Below are 6423 nucleotides of genomic sequence, written 5' to 3' on the forward strand. Positions count from 1 at the left end.
TACAAATCTTCAGCAGATGTCTTAAACATATTTCTGTATTTTTATCTTCTCTCTCTTTCTCTGGCTCTGCCCTGTGTGTGTGTGCATGTGGATCAGCTGAGTTCTCCCTCCCTACAGGTATGTCTGTATGTGTTTCATTAGGCTAGATGCTCTCTTGATTCTTTTAATTTATTTCCACTAACTGCACTAGCAGGAACCAAACTGAGCTATGACAAAATGTCCTGCTGCCAAAGTCTGCAAGCCAGTACACACAGTCCTGGAATGTTTGGAGGCCAGTGATGAGGACATTGTAGGTAGAGGTTCTTCTCTGTCACCATCTCCATTCAGGGATGTTGTCCCTGGGTTTTATAAACTTGATATTAAACCACCCTCTGAATTTGTATGACATTTCTAAAACATCTTTCTCTTCTTCCTGGGAACCAGAGATTTAGTTCATGTTTTTTGCACTGCCTCATATCCTACATTCTTTCATGTTGTGCATTGATTTGTACCAGTTTCGTTCTCCGCTATTTATTGACCCATTTGCCCAGCAAGTTGTGGGCATTGTTAGAGTGGATGTGTTGACTTTCAAAGCTCGTGGCCCATATCTGAACCCATAGGTTATGGGCTTATCCCCTCATAAAAACAGGATACTCAGGAAAACTAATAGGTGGAACATGATATATGTGTGTCAGGAGTTAAACTCTTTCTACCCTTCTTTCCCTACATCATTGATAAAGCATTTGGAGTGCTATTGGGCACATTTTTAGAGATGTGGAATCTTGTTCTCTCTGTTGTTTGATACCATATGCACCTGTGATGAGCTGTGTTGGCTCGATCTTAAAGTGTGTGTCTAAACAGCATCTCTATCCAAATTCCTTGTAGAGCACTGTCTTGGGAGCAGAGAGTCAGAAACTGGCTTTTTGGGTAGGTGATTTGGGGTGACTTGATGGAGGACTTACAGCATGTAGTAGGGAGAAAAGCAGCCGATCCTTTAGTTGCACTGATGCCTTCACAATCTCGAAACAAAACAACATACTTTCGAAACAATATTAATACAGCAAGGAATGTAAAAGAATTGAATGCCTCCAGGTGCAAATATGGCAAAATGCACACGTGATACAGGACTTTTGCAATTTTATGAGTTTAATAAATTATCATATTTAACAATAGAGTCCAATTAGAAGAGCGTTTAGTTAAGTAATCCCCCCTTTTGGTTCTGCCCATTTGGAGCGCCTCCTGTGTTTCTAGCCCCATATTTATTATGTCTAAGATACATGGTAAAAGGAAATAAGACATCCTTGGCTAAAGAGGCAAGACTAAATAATATTTCAGGAATGTAGCATAATATGTCTCAGAGGTTATCTTATTGATCTAAAACGTAGGGGAAAAGGGGTAGGAAAAGTACTTTACTTGGAGTTACTGCCATGTATCAGAAATCTACAAAGCTACAAATATATGACAAATACATGAAAAGCTTAGGCATCAGTGCCTATGCCCACAGTGGCTTGCAAAGAAAAGAGAAATGTGCATGTCTTTTGAAGCCCTGTTCTGCTGTGGATCTGAGCATGGAATTCCTCCTGAAGCCAGTGCAAGTACTTCACCTGTTTGCTTAATGTGAGCTTGAGTAGGCATTCAAGCTTTTGACTGTGCTGCAGGTGAGACCCAGGAGAGGAAGCATCCCATCTCTTCATGTTCCTGAATACCAATGCAGTTTGGAGCTGTGCTTAGGGTTCAGAAAATCAGGCCTCCTTCCTTAGGTGATTGCAGATGGACTGAAGTGCCTAAAATCAGGCAACCGACTTAGTTCTGGCAGTGCTGGTCAATAAGCAGAAAGGACATACATCAGCATGTTTTTCTAGCTTTTCAGGTTAAGTTGGAGTCTGGCACTAATTAACAGACTGAGTTAGTAGTATTCCCTAACTGAAAACTAAGGCCAAGCTGGACAGATCTGATGAACTGACATCTAATGGCCTCTGATCTCCTACCAGTCTTACTTTGTCTCATTTCCTTTACTTTCCTCAGTATGACTTCTGATTTATGTGATCATGAGAGCAAAACTAACTGACCTTAGCTCTGCAAAGACGTACTTCTAAATATCAGTGATCTCTAGCCATTGTGGGATTGAGCCCTGGGCTGACCACCTCAGTGGCAGACACCAATGCCACAGTCAGCACCCTTTGCAGTAACTGGCCTTCTGAGTGAAATCACAAACTTGTGCTTTCAGTGCAGTCCAGAGTCTTGTTTCTGCTGGTGCCACATGGCTCTCGTGTTTGCTTTGTGGTCTACATGTGGGTCTCACGCAGAAGGTTTTTCTTGTCAAACCTGATTTGTCACCATTCATGGCATTGCCCTGAGTAACATGTGCATTTAGATACTCATTTCATGTGTAATCTCAGTTAAGTTGTGATATTTATTATAACATATATAGTATGTGCTAATGATTTTTGTTTACATTCTGCCAAAATGTAGACCTTAGAGTTAGACCTCCCAGGTCCAAAATCATCTTTGAGCAGACTGCTTGCTTCTTCAGAGGCAGGTATCAGAAAGAGGAAAAAACTGTCCAGAAAGACCATTTATATCAGAAATCTGCCAAGAGAGGGCTGTTAATCACAAGCAGAGCATGTCATTGCTAGTGATGTATTTTTATGCTATGGAACTCTAATCTGTATGTGTCATATTGACTTCTTGCTGCATGAATCATAAATTTTAAAAATCAGTCTTACAGTTTTGAGATGTAGCCAGCATTCCTAAGGCTAAACCTTTTTCATTGACAGAATCAAAATCCACAACGAAGGAACGTTTTCCTCTCACTGTGAGAGCAATTGAAAGTGTTCAACATTTATCTTTTCACAAAGGAAGAGGCAACAGAACCTCTTAATGTGTCTTGTTATTGTGATCATCTGGAAATGATTGCCAGACGTTTCCTTTTGATATAGTAATGAAGTGATCTGTATTTAAATTTTATAGAGAGAATTTTATTCTAGTGTGATAGAGATTTATTTTCCACTTAAAGACTCAAAACGGTGTGAGCACGTTTTTGGTTTGTTGTTTTTTGTTGGTTTTTTTTTTAAACTATGGTATATTTTTGCTTTAAAATTAAAAACAAAACAAAACAAAAAGGTTTGGCCTTATCACAAAGTTTTAGTATAGATGTTAGCAAACGCAAAGAGTATGCATTATTTGTGTGTATCCACATTGACTGATGTCGCCTTCAAAAAGCAATATTGTGCAGGTAATAAGTTGTTTGTGACTGTCCATTGCACAGTTTACCTTCTTTAAAAGCTAACCTTGTTTATGCACAAGACAATCAAATGTAAATCTACATCAGCACCCAGGTGTGGATTAAATTTATGTAAATTACTGAGCACAATGTAAAACATTAAAAGACACTTTATTTAATTACACATTTAATGTTGGTAAAGATAGTATCAGGGCATGAACTAGCTGACATACTGTAATTTCTTTTTCTGTTTTCCTACTTCCTTAGCACTCTACAGTTTCAGTTTGCTCATAAATACATCAAATTAGTCATTCATAATTTTTTTTGAAGAGGAGGGTGGTTTGGGTTGTTTATTTGTTTTTATGAAGTCAGTTGGGAGGACTTACTACTTTGTCTATGAGGTTTGTGGGTTTTACTTATTTGGTTTATTTTTTTATATCAGTTTCATGCCCTGAGGGTAAGGCAAACATTACACCATACAGTAAAAAACAAAGTACCTTGGATGATGTATTTTTTTGCAAACAGTGTTAAGAGTTATGCTAGATTGGTAATATTTTTTCAGCCTAAAATATATTAAAAAAAAATCTCTGATCACAAATGTTTTAAACTATCTAAAGAGAAAATTTGTATATTTGGGGAAGAAAATAATTTTTACATAGCTTTTGTATGCAGATATTAAAATGTAATTATGAATATAGTGGGCATAGATAACTGTGTAAGCTTGAATTCTAAAAAAGAAAAAGCTTATAACTGAAAAGTGGTCCTGGTGTCTCTGTCTCTTTGTTGCAGGCTCTTTTGTCAGCTGTCTCACACTTCCAAGCCACTGGAATGGGAAAAGTAGAACCTAGAGCACAATGTTTTATCAGCTATAACCTGTTCACATTTCTGTACTTCTGCATCCCTTTCATCACCTACCTCATATCTTATCTCCTCTCCTCCCTTCCCTTGGGCAGCCAACCAAAGGTTTTCACTTCCTCACTCTTCACAGCAGCCAACCTTAATTTACTCCAGTGAACTGACTCTTGATTTATGTCTCACTCAATTACATTTTTTAAGGGAACGCCCTTTCTTTCCTTCTCCACTCCCAGTCTAAACAGGGATGGTGTGACAGGAGCAATAAGCTTCCCATCTTTTCATACGTTGCCTACCTTGGTCCCCTACCTACTGGAGAAGATCTCATTCAGATATTTTCTCTAGACTTATTTTCCTTTGCAGGTCTTATTTCTCCTCCAGTCCTTTCATTCCCGTCAGGAAGGAAAGCCAGGCCTATTGCCTGGATCCAGAGTAATGTCCTGGCCTGTCCCAGATGGCAAACCTATTTTGGGCTCTTGTTTCACCGGGATTTCCACAGGCATTCACTGGCTGCCTGCCAGCTCCTGCTCCTGCTCCCCTTCCACAGGAGGTGCCGGGAGCCTTCCAAGGGATGCTGAGCTCCCCTGGGAGCACATTCCTGACACCTGGCCTGGTGTCCTGGGCAGTGCTGTGGCAGCAGCTGCAGGGTTTGTTCCCAATGTGGCTGTGGGAAGAGGGGCTGCCTTCAAAGGCAGGAGCTGTGTGTGAGGAGGCAGAGGGAAAGCATGAAATCCCTGCTGTGCCTTGCATGGAATCCTTCAAGCGCTGCGGGTCAGGCACCGCGTGGGGAAGCCTTGCCAAAGCCTCTGCTGGGCTCGCACCGAGCGAGCGGCAACCTGAGTTGCTTTGGCCCCCCAGGAGCAGCTCTGGAGTGAGGAATTAATTTGGTGTGTAAAAACTTGTTTACTCCATGTGAAGAAATAGTTCTGCTTCCACACTTGCTAGTGCTCTGGGTACAATGTTTTCATTTGTAGCGGTGAAATCTTTTTTTCAAAACGTGGTGTGATATCTGCGTATTCTGAGAGCCACATGAATTTCTTCAGTGTCTATTTGTCACTACAGAGAAGGACATAAGAAATGGTAGCTCTTCCCCTGGAGCTCTGGCACTAAAGCAGGAGTGTGTTCTCGACCTGCTGCGGGCTGCCTCTTGCACCCTGAGCCTGTTGGTGAACACAGGTGCCTTTGCCCACTTGGTGAGGTGGGTGGGGGTTTTCTGTCCTTGAAAACTGAGCCACATCTGAAGGATTTTCTCTGTGACCTTGGCAGTCTAACAACAAACGTGTGTCATACTCATGGCCACATGTGCTTTGCTGTGTGGTATTCCCCATAGCATCAGTAGTTCCAAAATGAAAACCTTCATATGAAAAGTGACTGCAAGCCCATCTCCTTTGAAATAAGTAAAGGGTTATGTACAAAAGTCCCTCAGCTCCGTGTATCATATTGCAGCCCTCCTCACTGTTTACCAGGTAGAGAAGCCTCCTTTCCAGACTCAGTCACAGAGCATCTTTCTCTCCTCTCATGTCTATGCCTGGTGGAAGCACTGACCCTGCAGGTACTGCCACAAACTGCCTTTGTACACACAATGAAAAATTAGAAAAAAAACCCTGAGGAATCTCCTTTGTATCATTTGGGAGAGCTTTGAGGCTTCTAAAGTCAAGGAATATTGAAAGGTCTGTGGGATCTTCAAGTCAGAGGCCCCAAAGAGAGAAATAAAAGGTCTCGCATGTCATCCTGACCTTGTGGTGACTTGAAAAATTACAGACTTGGAAAAGTGGTTCAAGCTCTGTACCCTGCTGTGCAGAACTGGGGTGGAACCTGCAGGGAAAACAAGACAATCCTTAGTGGATTGTATTTGGAAAACACAGTGTAAAAAAGCAGAGAAGGACATCAGCAAATCAAAAGCAAAACCCAGAATGAGTCATTTCCTGAATTTCATTGGAATCTGAATTTGCGAGAGACCGTCTGAGTGGGTTTGGGGGTAGCTTCAAGCAGTGTCTCTCTGAAGAGAAATGTTCTAGTTACAAGAAATAGAAGCAGTTTTTCAGAATTCAAAGAAAAGCTCTGTTTAAAGAGGAAAAAAAGTGTTACATGTGGCTGCCAGGTCTTTGGTATCTCCTTGCTCAGAGATAGGAACAAAAAGGAGAAGTTGTCCTTTCTGGGATAACCGTAGAAGCAGAAAGCTTCACTGCCCCATGTCATGTTTAAAATGGAAATGAAAGCTGGGGCATGTCCTTGTGCACTTATAAAGTTGCAGGAGGAGTTGGCTAGGGCTGAAAATATGTCCCAGGTGAAATCTCAAAGAGGTGGGAGGGAAGGGAGGGAAGGGAGGGAGGGAAGGGAGGGAGGGAGGGAGGGAGGGAGGGAGGGAG

Source organism: Fringilla coelebs, assembly GCF_963513975.1.
Source record: "Fringilla coelebs genome assembly, chromosome: 1".
In the NCBI taxonomy this organism is placed as follows: Eukaryota; Metazoa; Chordata; class Aves; order Passeriformes; family Fringillidae; genus Fringilla; species Fringilla coelebs.